This window comes from Acartia tonsa, chromosome 11, assembly GCF_053477335.1.
Source record: "Acartia tonsa isolate MP-2025a chromosome 11, ASM5347733v1, whole genome shotgun sequence".
In the NCBI taxonomy this organism is placed as follows: domain Eukaryota; kingdom Metazoa; phylum Arthropoda; class Copepoda; order Calanoida; family Acartiidae; genus Acartia; species Acartia tonsa.
The window spans coordinates 40,599,048-40,613,899 of NC_137270.1; the positions used below are offsets into that span (position 1 = coordinate 40,599,048).

A 14,852-nucleotide genomic window follows, 5' to 3' on the forward strand; every position below is an offset into this window, starting at 1 on the left:
TCAAATATGTAAATAACAATCAAAAAGATGCATATTTTTTTATAAGTTGACTTCAAAAAAATTCTATCTGTCCAGATACCACCTGAACATGGAGGCCAAATCAAATTGCCAAATAACCTTTTCTCTCACTCTATAGCGTATGCTCCATGTTAACTAAAAGTGTTAAAACTCCCCCCCCCCCCCTTATTGCTAGATCTAGCAATCCCGGTCAACAATCCTAGAAATATGTTTCCAACAACCTTTTACAGTGTACAGCACAAGATCCAAGTGTTTTATTTCATTTATTTTAATTATATAATATTTTTTATATCTGAATTATTCATTATAACTATAGGATAATTATATTCTAAAGTAGCGCAGCTGAAAGATTAAATATGTTTCAATTATTTCTAGAAGAGTTTTAGGCTATAAAAGGCTTCTAAAGACTTTGTGCGAACTTGCAAAGCCACGTTTCCTTTTTCGAGACTCGAATGGACAAGGAAACATACAGACAAAAGTAATAGTTATTTATCACGTCGTATTATAGACAGCTTTCCGTGGATATTAAAAAATTAAGATTAAAAAAAAACAGTTTTGTTCGGCCCAATGGGACAAAGGACTAGTCTAACAAAACTCATTTTAATAATTTTATGATTTTTATTTTAACAATCGTGGAAAATTATCTGTAATTCGATGCTATATGTGGTTTTTCAATATGGCTTAGAGCCAGTTCTAATCCAGCGGATTGAAAGCCATACTAATATAATGATTCCATGTTCAATTATCTTTCATCATAATTAAACAGTAAAATAATTAAGCATAATAAAATTATGAAAATTGCGTTAGTCCATGCAATTTTAGTTGAGCAGCTACTCTTGATCTGATCTGTCTGTATGTCTGAAGTTAAAGGACAGAGGATGTAGGGTCTTTAGGGATAAGACAATGAATGATAAATCGAGATACATCCCCAATTACGAAACCAAAAATAACCCTTCTATAGATACAATTTGTTTGTTAAAAAGTTTGAACAAAACTAGGTTTGTATAACACCATCAAGAGTTTTTAGTTTAAACCAACGAATGAGGAATCGTTTAATAAAATGTTAGGTCATGGATGTAAGTTTAGATATAAAAAGGCCCTCAAGTCTTTTCTGCCCTCAAATATTTATCAACCACCAACTTATAAAAAAAATGTCCTATCACCATTTACAGAGATCAGTAGGGATTTAAAGGGATAAGACAATGGCCGCTAAATTGATGTACACAAATTTACCCATTCTTTAGATTACAATTAGTGATTGAAACGTTTGGGCACTCAACTAAATGAACCATCCAATCAAAATTCAATAAGTCACCAAAGTTTGGGGACTACTATAAAAAAAACTGCCCAATGTCCCCTCCCTCCCTTGAAAATCTAAAATTTATAAGGGTTGGTGGTGAGCCACGGTGGGGGAGAGGGTTCAATTAACCTCCATTTATCTATTCCCAGCATCCCTGGTAAAAACTAGATGAAACATTTACTTATTCCTAGCATCCCTGGTAAAAACTAGATGAAACATTTAATTATTCCTAGCATCCCCGGTAAAAACTAGATGAAACATTTACTTATTTCTAGCATCTCTGGTAAAAACTAGAGGATACAGTTAGGTATCTTTTCTTTGATCTCAGATTTGCATTTACAAGGATCATGTTATTCAAAGCTGTTCAGTAATTTATAAGGGTTGGTGAGCCACGGGGAGGGGGGGGGTTAAATTAACCTCCATTTATCTATTCCCAGCACCCCTGGTAAAAACTAGATGAAACATTTACTTATTCCTAGCATCCCTGGTAAAAACTAGATGAAACATTTATCTATTCCCAGCATCCCTATTAAAAACTAGATGAAACATTTACTTATTCCTAGCATCCCTAGTAAAAACTAGATGAAACATTTACTTATTCCTTGCATCCCTAGTAAAAACTAGATGAAACATTTACTTATTCCTTGCATCCCTAGTAAAAACTAGATGAAACATTTACTTATTCCTTGCATCCCTAGTAAAAACTAGATGAAACATTTACTTATTCCTAGCATCCCTAGTAAAAACTAGATGAAACATTTACTTATTCCTAGCATTCCTAGTAAAAACTAGATGAAACATTTATCTATTCCCAGCATCCCTAGTAAAAACTAGATGAAACATTTACTTATTCCTTGCATCCCTGGTAAAAACTAGATGAAACATTTAATTATTCCTAGCATCCCCGGTAAAAACTAGATGAAACATTTACTTATGTCTAGCATCTCTGGTAAAAACTAGAGGATACAGTTAGTTATCGCTACCATCCCTGGTAAAAGCTAGATGAATCATTTACTTATTCCTTGCGTCCCTGGTAAAAACTAGATGAAACATTTACTTATTCCTAGCATCCCTGGTAAAAACTAGATGAAATATTTACTTATTCCTAGCATCCCTGGTAAAAACTAGATGAAACATTTACTTATTCCTAGAATCCCTGGTAAAAACTAGATGAAACATTTACTTATTCCTTGCATCCCTAGTAAAAACTAGATGAAACATTTACTTATTCCTAGCATCCCTGGTAAAAACTAGATGAAATATTTACTTATTCCTAGCATCCCTGGTAAAAACTAGATGAAACATTTACTTATTCCTAGAATCCCTGGTAAAAACTAGATGAAACATTTACTTATTCCTTGCATCCCTAGTAAAAACTAGATGAAACATTTACTTATTCCTAGCATTCCTAGTAAAAACTAGATGAAACATTTACTTATTCCTTGCATCCCTAGTAAAAACTAGATGAAACATTTACTTATTCCTTGCATCCCTAGTTAAAACTAGATGAAATATTTACTTATTCCTAGCATCCCTAGTAAAAACTAGATGAAATATTTATTTATTCCTAGAATCCCTGGTAAAAACTAGATGAAACATTTACTTATTCCTAGCATCCCTGGTAAAAACTAGATGAAACATTTACTTATTCCTTGCATCCCTAGTAAAAACTAGATGAAACATTTACTTATTCCTAGCATTCCTAGTAAAAACTAGATGAAACATTTACTTATTCCTTGCATCCCTAGTAAAAACTAGATGAAACATTTACTTATTCCTTGCATCCCTAGTTAAAACTAGATGAAATATTTACTTATTCCTAGCATCCCTAGTAAAAACTAGATGAAATATTTATTTATTCCTAGAATCCCTGGTAAAAACTAGATGAAACATTTACTTATTCCTAGCATCCCTGGTAAAAACTAGATGAAACATCTACTTATTCCTAGAATCCCTGGTAAAAACTAGATTAAACATTTACTTATTCCTTGCGTCCCTGGTAAAAACTAGATGAAACATTTACTGATTCCTAGCATCCCTGGTAAAACTAGATGAAACATTTACTTATTCCTTGCGTCCCTGGTAAAAACTAGATGAAACATTTACTTATTCCTTGCGTCCCTGGTAAAAACTAGATGAAACATTTACTTATTCCTTGCGTCCCTGGTAAAAACTAGATGAAACATTTACTGATTCCTAGCATCCCTGGTAAAACTAGATGAAACATTTACTTATTCCTTGCGTCCCTGGTAAAAACTAGATGAAACATTTACTTATTCCTAGCATCCCTGGTAAAACTTGATGAAACATTTACTTATTCCTTGCGTCCCTGGTAAAAACTAGATGAAACATTTACTTATTCCTAGCATCCCTGGTAAAAACTAGAGGATACAGTTAGTTATCTTTTCTTTGATCTCAGATTTGCATTTACAAGGATCATGTTATTCAAAACTGTTCAGTAAAAAACAAGGACAATTTAAAGGGATAAGACAATGGCCGATAAATGATGTACATCCCCAACGATTATACACAGTTACCCCTTCAGTAGATTTCAAGTAATAGTTGAAACGTTTGGACACTCAACTTAATGAACAACCGATCAAAATTCAATAAAAGTCTCCTAAGTTGTTAAGCCAACGAATACGAAAACGTCAATATAAAACTTTGAGGACTAGCATAATAAACAGCCAAATGTCCCTTCCCTCCCTACAATAAATTACTTAATACGGCAATACAACTTTTTAACTCAATTAAATAAAAGCAATAAATAAAATCTAGGGATGGGAATCCGTCGAATTTTTGGGCCGGATTCGGATTCCGGATTCTGAAGGAATCCGTCAAAAAAAGTGACGGATTCTTGCGGATTCCGGATTCTTATTTTTGGCGGATTCCGGATTCGGATTCCGGATTCTAGCAGTATTTTAAAAGGCCGTCCGTCACAGAGGGATAGCTTTTTTCGTTAATTTATCACTATGTTACTTGGTTGAAGCCTTGATTTGTTTAAAGTGTTGACTTCCAGCATAACTAAAACATTTACATCACATTAGTAATTATTAAAATTTGTTATGTAGAAATTTTTTTTTGATCTTTGCCTTCAAACAGAGGGAGTTGTAAGAAAAAAGACGGTAATTTTAGCCTACCAATTTAGAATCCGGAATCCGCTATAAAAAACGGATTCCGGATCCGGATTCGGATTCCAAAATTGGCCGAAAATTGGGCGGATTCCGGATTCGGATTCCGGATCCGGATTCCCATCTCTAATAAAATCTGTCAATTAAAAAGAAAGCTACTGTAAATTTTATGTAAAAAGATTACAACATCCATAAAAACATCAGTAGAACCCAAAGTTTTATAAACACGATCTCTTATTCGTTAAGTTTAAATCATTTTGGACTTCAAATCCGGGTTGTATTGACTTTCAGTGCCAATAATAATAATCAGCATATGGGAATTTCGTTATGAATTATCGTCCATTGTCTTATCCCTTAACATTTTTAACTAATTTTTAAGGGGGGGGGGGGATTAATTTAGCATCCATTATTAAAGAACTGTCAATTTCAAGTGCCAAAAAAGCCCAGTTATAGAAAAGCTTTCAAACAAAAATAAATACTGGAACAAAAGTACATATTATAAAAATTTGCATCCATCTTTAATACCTGTTTTAAAAAGTACTTATTTATCATAAAAAGCATCTAAACTTATGATGATTTAATTCATTTTTCGACTATTATTTTGTAAAACACTCACATTCTTTTTTTGTCTCTCTGTCTGTTTGTAAAGAGGAATCTTACTAACCGCTGGAACGATATGGTTCTCCTTTACAATAAAGCTTCTCTTAGGTCCTGTGAAGGTTTCTAACTATTTTCTCAACTTCTGGATTTACAAACTGACCAATAAATGACGGGGGAAATGGAAACCTAAATTGACGACAATTTTTCTCCTGTCATAATATCCACATATATTCTATATCTAATAACTTAAATAATTCCTGAACCAATAAACAAATTATGAATGTCAGAGATTGCTTGTAGATAGTGTCAAAATTTTCAATCAAATATTTCTATGCATAATGGATGTAGAATATACATGGATAATAGGACAGTGGAGAAATTGGCGTCAATTTAGCTTGCTTACATGGATTTGGTTTCTTGGTCAGTTTGTTTATATTTATAAGCAATTAAAATATGAAATAGTACTAGCTTAACATGCACATACAGACATGCGAACATTCCGTGAAGATAGATAATTATAGGGTAGTTTCACTCATAAAAAATGTATACATTTTTAAGTTTTGGGATAAAGATAATGAAAAATACTAAGATATTTAGAGAACAAATTTCGGGTATAGTCCTTTTCGTAACATCTTGGTATTTTTTATAGTAGCTTTTTTCCTATTTCTAGCCCCTGCGGGGGGCTCTAACCCTGCGGGGCCAATTACCTAACCCTGTGGGGCAATCACCTAACCCAATATAACCTAATATAACCTATAAAAAGCCATTTTAAAAATACGACGAATCGCCCCTTATGGGGCGATGTTACGAAAGGGACTATTTCCCAAATTTCAATTGTCAGAAAAGGACGAGAAATTGGACTGTAAAATACACCGGTACCCAAAGTTTTATAGACAAGTTCTCTTTATCGTTGGCTTAAAAATATTTGGGTGAATTTATAAAATCTTGTTTGGTTAGTCTACTACAGTGCCAAATCCAGGTAATTTTGTTTATCATAAAAAATATTGATGTACATAAATTTATCTTATCCCTGGATAGAGAATTGGTTTCTGATAAAACATATCCGTGTCTTCTATTTCCAGGGATTTCAGGGAATAAGACAATAGACTATAAATTAATGTGCGATCCCAATGATGACATACAAAATTACCCCTTCTGTAGATTAAAACAATTGGATAAAAAGTTTGAACAATCAACTTAATGAATCAAATTTTTAAAAAAATTGCCGATGAATAAGAAACTGTGTTTATAACTTTGGGTACTAGACTACTAGTGCAATTTACAGTCCAATGTCCCCTCCCTCACTCCCTGCATTTTTGGCAATCTCATTTCCGGAATTAAACATTTTTTACAACTTTTTTTTATTATTTTTATATTGACATTACAAAAATGTTATTTTTTATCATTTTTAGCAGCGCAGCTACTGTGTAAATCGGTTATATCAGCCTGTGCGTAACCGTAATATAATTAAATCTTATACAATATAACACACTTAGTCCTACTCAAGATGCTGCTAAACTTCAAAAGAAGGAGGGGAATTGCTTAATTCCATAATTAAGTTGCTAACCATTTGTTTCGGTACGCATGCCTTGCCGTACACGAAGTCTTAATCTCCAAGCCCTCCGAATGACCAACATGTGAATGTTTACAAATGTGTATTTATTACCATGAAAACGGTGAATCTAAAACAAAAATATAAAGATTAATTACATAGCATTAATGGTTTATTATTTTTGTATATCGAGGTTGCGTGATTTCAATTTAATTAAAAATATAAAATTTCTAAAAAACTTTAAATTGGCACGAAACATATTAAATAGCATCAGAAATTGATAATTTTAGATTCAAATGATCAATAAAATTAAGGAAAATATTCGTATGTCAAAAGTTAGCAGTTAAATGGTCTATTTGTTGAAAAATTAATGTTTTAAATTTCTTCGTAAAAATATACCATACTACACTTATTATTAAGAATTAAGATAAATTCTTACCACATTATGATGTCAAACTAAGCAGGAAGGCTTATTTGAGATCTTCCACGGATTAGAGCGCATGTATATCCATCCAATACATTATTTTTATTCACGTAGCTCTTCACATGGGAATCAACAAGGAAAAAATGTGCGCGCCTTTGTTTGTTTACAAGCGAAGCGCGGAGATAGTTAGGAATGCCGCGTAACACACTCATTCTCTGGTGTAAGGAAAAAGGGAATTAATGGGTTCGAACTTGCCAGGGAATACAAGAAAATCATTCCAACACACACCCGTCTAGTCACTGGGAATCGAACACAATAACCCATCTTAGCATCATGCGTGCAGACAGTGTCCACAAAATCACAATCTCATAACGCATAAATTACAAGAGTTTAAAATGGCATGGCCATCAGGCCTAAAATTAATTATGGTAACTTACGAACACCACAATAACTCAAACCGACTCCACTACCACATAAGGATAGGAATAAGGAATGGGAAAAGCATTCAACATTCATGAAATGCACATTTACCACTCACACATCTCATTAATCATGGCCTCATAATCTCAATTAAAGTTAGAATTACAGACCATGTAATTGCGAATACATGAATTAATAATCAATAGTACCTAAACTTTGATTAGGTACCTACATAATAATAGGCAAATGATTTTTATATTAAAAATCGCATCAATAATTAAATAATCAACTCAAACTTTTAATCAAAAGAAAGAAAGATTAAATAATGACATTTTTTCTACTAAATCTTTTTGCTAGAAAAGAAAAATAGAATTTTCATAAAAAACTTCTCAAAATTAAGCATTTTCTCCAGCGGAAAAATACTCGGGCTTACATCTAGACATTCTTAGATAAAATAGGTAAATCCTTAAATCTAACATGTTTAATAAAATAGATACTTAAATCTAAATAAAATATGACTGTGAAAAAAATCATCAAACATCGGAAAATTAAAATCTCATAATTTTAAATCTTCGTGAATCAAAATTGCGTAAAATAAAATTGCAATTGAAATATGCAAATTAAATTACCAAAATAAAACAAAAGCTCAATTATAAGAAAAGAACTTCTCTAAATGCTGAGTTTGCAATTTCTCTCTGTTTTAAGAAGAAAGCAACTTGTACATATTCATACAGTCAAAATTAAGGCAATTTGGGGCCTCAGTTAGAATGAACCCCTCAAGATACAAACTAACCAATCTTTCAAATATTAATAATGCCATGTTCCAGCTATCCTGACGGACGTTATGTCTTTCCATCACAATTTTTTGATACTGCATAATTTCCGACAGGATTTCTGGCGCAGGGCTCCATCAACTGAAAATAAACATAATTAGTGATGTTTAAATCAAATCAAAAATTAAAAGAATCATGAATAATTCAAGAAACTTTAGAATCATCAATCAAAGCAATCAAAATAAAATTATCTTATGCTTTAGTTTTGCCGTTCTGTAGTATGTCTGGCCGAGGTAACAGAGCTAAGATACACTATAGAGCGGTCTTATTAAGCTTAAATCTTCGAACTCAAAGAATCTACTTAATTCAAGACGAACAAAATCTGCATTTTTCTTTAGGTACATCGGTTAAAAGGTAAATAGAAATAATTTTAATATATATGTAATATTAAATTATCTATGTGATTATAATAAATATTAGAGAAATATTTGTATGATGTAAAAAATCTCATTGTGTTACTTTTTATCATATCGAATTTCAATTAAACAAGGATAAAAATGTTCGTATTTGCGTAGGTACCTAGGAAAATTTCCGCGAAAAAAATCCCTGGTCCCGGAAAGACTTAAATCATTGAAAAAACTTGCGTAAACGTATAAATAACTTAAGTTTGCATTTCAAATGAAAAAATCTTGCGTCGATTTGAAAGTTTAAACGAAATTGAGTCAAAATTTGCGTTTTTTGTCTTTCGAAAAAAAATATCTGATAAATCTACCGTAAAAATAAAATTCAAAGTTAAACAAGAACGATACTTATACTAGACTTTGGGTAGATTGATCTTGAGCAGACGTCTTGCGGAAGTCTCGTTACTCGTGGCGGCTGCGTCATCTGATAATTTGAACTTGCAAACCACGGTCCTCCCACCTGGGCGCACTTCTTCCACACGCCCCAATCTGAACTTCTTCATCAAATTTGTGCTATCGTCGATCAGCACCACGTCTCCCGGCTCGAGCAGCACCTTGTTGCTGCGCCACTTGACGGACTTGAGTAGCTCAGGCATGAGCTGCTCCTTGTACACCTGATGGAACTGACGGGTCAACTCCTCCAAGTTCTCCAGCCTCCTGGTGATGGGCTCTTTACAACCTGTCTCAAAGGTGCAGATTGCATCGTTGGTCCTGCCGCCTAACAGATCAGCAGGTGAAATTATTCTCCAGCAATTGACGTCATCTCCTTGGGTGGCATAGGTCAATGGCTTAGAATTCAAGACTCTTGCAGTCTCAGCACACAACACCAATAAATCATTGAAGGTTACAGTAGCACCAGCCAACTTCTTGTTCAACACACGCTTGACCAGCCCAACCTGCCTCTCCACAGTACCCACGAACGAGTGTGCTGCGGTGGGCACCAGATGCCATTCAAAATGCATTCGGGTATCCTTCAAAAGTTCATCCATAATTCGCTTGGCACCGGCCATATTGGTGCCTCTGTCTGTGGTAACCCTTCTAGGCATATTGTAAAACGCCTGAAGTTTTCTCAAGCCGACCAGCACGGCTTCAGTTGAATAATCAGTCAACACATCAACAAACACAGCCTGTGTAAATCTACAGGCCACAATCAACAACCAAACTTTGTACTTGGTCTTGGAACTCCTGGTGCCAACGCCAGGCTTCGTAACTTCGATCGGCCCCGCAAGGTCCATATGCACCTCCTTGAAGGGCACAGAGGGCTCGACACGATCTGGCAGAATATTAGCAATTGCGGGACTCGAACGCTTGGCATATTCAATGGAACATGCAGCACAACTCTTGACCACTTTCATAGCCTCCATGCGGCCATGTGTGATCCATGCATACCTGCGGCTTTGCGCCAACGTCTTACGATGGCCTCCATGCCCCAATTCATCGTGGGACTGTTGAAGGATGAGCCGCGCCAGCCTGTTGTGGCGGCTGAGCAAGACAACACCTGGGCTGTCCTTCATAATCTTCCTGGGGCCTCCAGCAGCGGCCTCAAGAGCCTCATCTCCTCTCCCGGACATTTTCAATATTGTAAATGTCCTAAGAGGATAACATCCATCATGACCCACAATGGGCCAACAAACCTGGACCTTGTGATGATACGGTTGAAGGGAGTCAAATTTCCCCTCGGCGTCCATGGTCATCTCCTCCTCTTGGTTGAAGGAAGTCAAAAACAGGTCACAAACAGAATCCATGTATGTATTTGTGAAAGTATAGTTCTCATGATACTTAGAACTATCATTGTTGCTAACACCATCCTCATTTGCTGCAACGCCACGTTTCTTGATAAGCAGCGTTTTAAAGCAGTTGGCAGCCTTAAGAACTGCGGCCACAGTCCTCCTTGCCTGCCTGTAGGTCCTTCTTGCCAGAGACCTCCAAAAATCATTGTCCACTACCTGTGTGAACATTACCTTGAGCTTCGCCATCTTGGGATTTAGCTCGCTCTCGGGAATGGATGCATTTACCTCACCCGCCGTCTTAACAGGCCACTGGTCCTGTTCCAGGCGCAACCAGCTTGGACCTTCCTGGTATGTAGATCCAGGTTGTACATCCTCAATTGTACACAAACCACGCGTTGCCAGATCGGCAATGTTGTGCTGGGTTGGAACCCATCTCCAATCTTCAGGGCTCGTCAACTGTTGTATCTCGGAAACACGATGACTGTTAAAAACATTTAACATAACACTGTCACTGGATAGCTGAGCTAGGGCGCAGCTGCTATCACTAAAAAACACTTTGCCAGAAATGTTGAAAGGTAGGGCTCTGGCAACAGTATCCACAAGCCTTGCCAAAATTAGACAACTAAGCATTTCTAACCTTGGTATAGACTCAATTTTCACTGGTGCGACACGTGACTTGGCGCAACACAAAACTACATCATATCCTCCAGGAACTGGCCATCTCAGGTAGGTGATGGCTGCATAGGCCTGGTTAGATGCATCGCAGAAACCAACAAGCATTGGAAGCCCCAACGGCTTATCAGGAACCATCGAACGTCTAAACGACACATTTCCAAGTGCCGAACGGTCCTGGAGGCTGGACACGAGCTCCGACCTCAACTCTCCAGGTATAACATCATCCCAGTTGCATCCATGTATGCAAACTGAGCGTAGACAAAGCTTGGATTTAAGCAGCAATGGCGCTGCTAGACCCATTGGGTCATAAAGTTGTTGCACAATTCTCCAAACTTCACGTTTAGTTATCAACTCAGGTAGACTTCTCCAGAGGTCCTCCAGATCCAGATCCTCCAGTAACTTTCTACCCTTAATCTTCTCGCCGTGGTTGGCTCTGACAGGTAGGAACAACTTATCCTGTTTAGGGTCCCATACAAGGCCCAGAACTTTTACACTGTCAACATCATCTCCAGAATAAACAACAGATTTAAACTTGAAATTGCCAGGTGCAATCATATCCTCCAGCTCTTGGACCAGCTGGACAGCTTCAGGTTTGCTGTTATGACCGCTCAAACAGTCATCCACGTAAGTACAAGTCTCCAATTTGACCGATGGAGGATCTTGATACAAAATAAATTCGGAACTGAGTGGTTGCTGAACATCTCTCCACACATCCTGCTGGGCTACAACGTCACAACCTCTAATCTTCTCAGATCCATAAACATCTTGAACATCCTGCTGGGAACGTCCACCAAAAATACGACCAGTGAGTCTGAGGGCGGTCACGGCCATATCTCCAGCCAGGGCCTCACCAAAGTTGATGGTTTTGGTAAGGTAGACCTCTGGCTCTCCATCAACTGTATCAGCGAAAAAAACACGTTTCAGCTGAGAATCTTCATAGGTAGCTAATAATGAATTATAGAACTTCTGAATATCAGCCACGAATGCACACTTATAACTTCTGAACCGGATAAGATTGTGCATCAGAGTATATAATGGAACTGGGCCGTCCATCATAATACTATTGAGGCTTAGCCCCTTGCAGCAGAGGCTAGAATTGGCGCATATCCTTAAGGGCGTGGAAATAGACTCTTTATATGCGCAGACTAGGCTCGAATAATACACGGGCTTAGTATAAGCTAGGTCTTCTGGCGAAGCTTTCTGATATACTCCACGAGACACAGCTTCTTGAAACACTTGGCAGAAGGTGCTGTATTCACCTTTTTTAATCATTCTCTGCCGGTCACGTAAGCAGATCTTATAGGCCTGCTCTGAATTGTCAAATAACACACTTGGCGGGTGCTTGTAGGGATATGAAGCCGTCCAAACATGGTTCTCAAGATCTAATGTCAGACCTTCTTCAATCAGCTGCCGCTTACGCACATCCAAGGCGGACTGCCCGGCGGCTATGGCGGCGCAATGACGGCAGTTCTTACAACCGCTGCACATTGATGGCGGCTGTATTCCCAAACTCTCAGTACTCAGGAACTCCATCTTGCTGACCTCCAACTTCACAGCTTTACAGGCGACAGGATTAGCAACAGTCCTGCCATCTGCAGACACAACTAAATAGCCTGTACCAAATAAGCTTCTGTACAGTCTAGAATCACCAACCATTTTATCTGCACAAGGGAACATAGCTGGTGTTAAATGGCCGATTAAAACATCAATCTTGCCGTCGACCATAGAAAAATTATCAGGCTTCATGTTGAAAATGTCGGCGGCGGCTGTAGGATCAATAGAACGCAACCCTTCTTCAGTACCAATGCTGGGCACTACCGCCGCCTCCAGAATATGTGAATTCCGGTTGCGGTCAACCAAACAAATCTTGACTGTAGGACATGCTTGGCTCTTTCCATCTGCCAGAGAAATAGTAGCTGTACGACCAGTTGATGGCAACTCTAACTTCTTGGCAATACTTCTAGAAATCAACGTCAAATTTGCTCCACTGTCCCACATGGCATTAACGGTGACTTGACGTTTGTCAGCCGCCAACGCCGGGACCTGCTGCAACATCAGCATAAAATTGTTCTTGCTAAACAATTGTGATTCATACACTGCCGCAACTTGTCCACTAGCAACTGATTCATGTAATAATGAATTATGAGGCTGGTTGCAACTGTCAATGGTACAGCTGCCAAGCTTATCGGCTCTGGGACAATCGGCCACCCGATGCCCTTTTTGTAAGCAGAGCAAACAGGCGCCTATCTTCTTGATGAAGACTTTGCGTTCAGGAACAGACATATCCCTAAACTTGGAGCACTTAAACAACAGGTGATCAGAGTTACAACCTTCCGACGGGCAAGGCTGTTTCTTCTTGGTCTTAGCTGGAGACCCAGGTTTACCAACGGCTGTAGCTGCGGCCGCAGGATTACCTTTCTTCTTGGAGGGGGTGTCTACATCGATTGAACACCTCATCAAAATGGCGCCACGCTGTTCCTCTATAATCTTCAACAGCTTAGGAATATTTGGGGTATCCATCGAGCCCAACGCCAGGTTGAGCTTGTCCTGGAAATCACGTGGCAACTTTTTGGATAACATTTCCAAAAGAATAATGGTCAACCACTGGCTTGTGGTGACTTCCTCATCATCATCATCTTTAGTCAGCTGCTCGAGCTGGCTAACTGCACCACCAAACTCTGCTAATACTGTCACAATCTGGTTGGAGTCCGACGGTTTAGGCTTCTTCTCCCATTGGTTGAAAAGGCAGAGCATCTGACGTGTTTTGGACTTAAAACGTGCGTCGAGGTAAGCCCATTGAGATTCATGTGATTGAATCTGAATTAACTGAAGTCTTAACTCTTTATTTTTGCAGACCTTTTCACTGCTCAACAATAACTGTAAATATGACGGGTCCTGTCCTACGGTAAGCTTTTTAAAATTGTCCTTGAAACTTACGTAGGCTGACTCTGAGCCGTCAAAGCTTGGAAGAAGACGTTCGTCGACACGATTCATATATCCTGGCGTGAACATAGAACCGGTGCCGAACTGTGGTGTGCCAAACGGCGACACAAATGGCGATGCTGTCGAAGCACCCGCCGTCGTTGTAGGCGGCTTCACAGGTTCAAGCTTAACCTCGGCCAGCCGTTTCATCAAAGCAGACAAAGTGTTTATAATTGGTTCTGGTAAGGGAAAGTATGACCCTTTAATAACCTTCACAATCTTTAAGCAACGATCATATAGTTCAGCCTTATGGTCAGGCAAATTATCACCAACTAAATCAACAACACTTTGAATGTCACTAAGCTCCTCCATAGCATCTAGAGCATCTTTCAGAGCGTTATAATCTTTTTGCACAGTAATTATATTAGAATAAATGTCACTAAACTCCTCAAGCTCTTGGATTCTCACACCAAGCTTGCTAAAACCGACCATAATGCTATCGAATGTCTCGAACTTGTCATGGACAAGGATTGACTCCTTAGTGAAATGTCTAACATCAAGCTCTGAAGATTCACTGACCAACTTCATCACTTTATCTAGTTCACTGGTTAGGGCCTCGACGGCTGGGCGCAGCCGTAGTCCCAGTTGAGCGCCTTTATTCTTTTTAGGACCCATGATTGTCACAATAATTAACTGTACTGATTACGATTATAATAGTGTGTGGTAAGGTATCACAACCAACACATTCACAAAACTTCACAGATATTTTCTTAGCCGCATCTGTTCTGTCTCGTTTTCATTGTTTGGGTACGCATGCCTTGCCGTACACGAAGTCTTAATCTCCAA

General features: G+C 37.9%; 1 protein-coding gene across 1 annotated transcript in view; it reads right to left on the reverse strand.

Moving 5' to 3' along the window:
• cnk (connector enhancer of ksr) overlaps positions 1–14,852 on the reverse strand; it is a 138,345-nt gene that overhangs the window by 85,007 nt on the left and 38,486 nt on the right. The gene's annotated exons all lie outside the window — the stretch shown is intronic.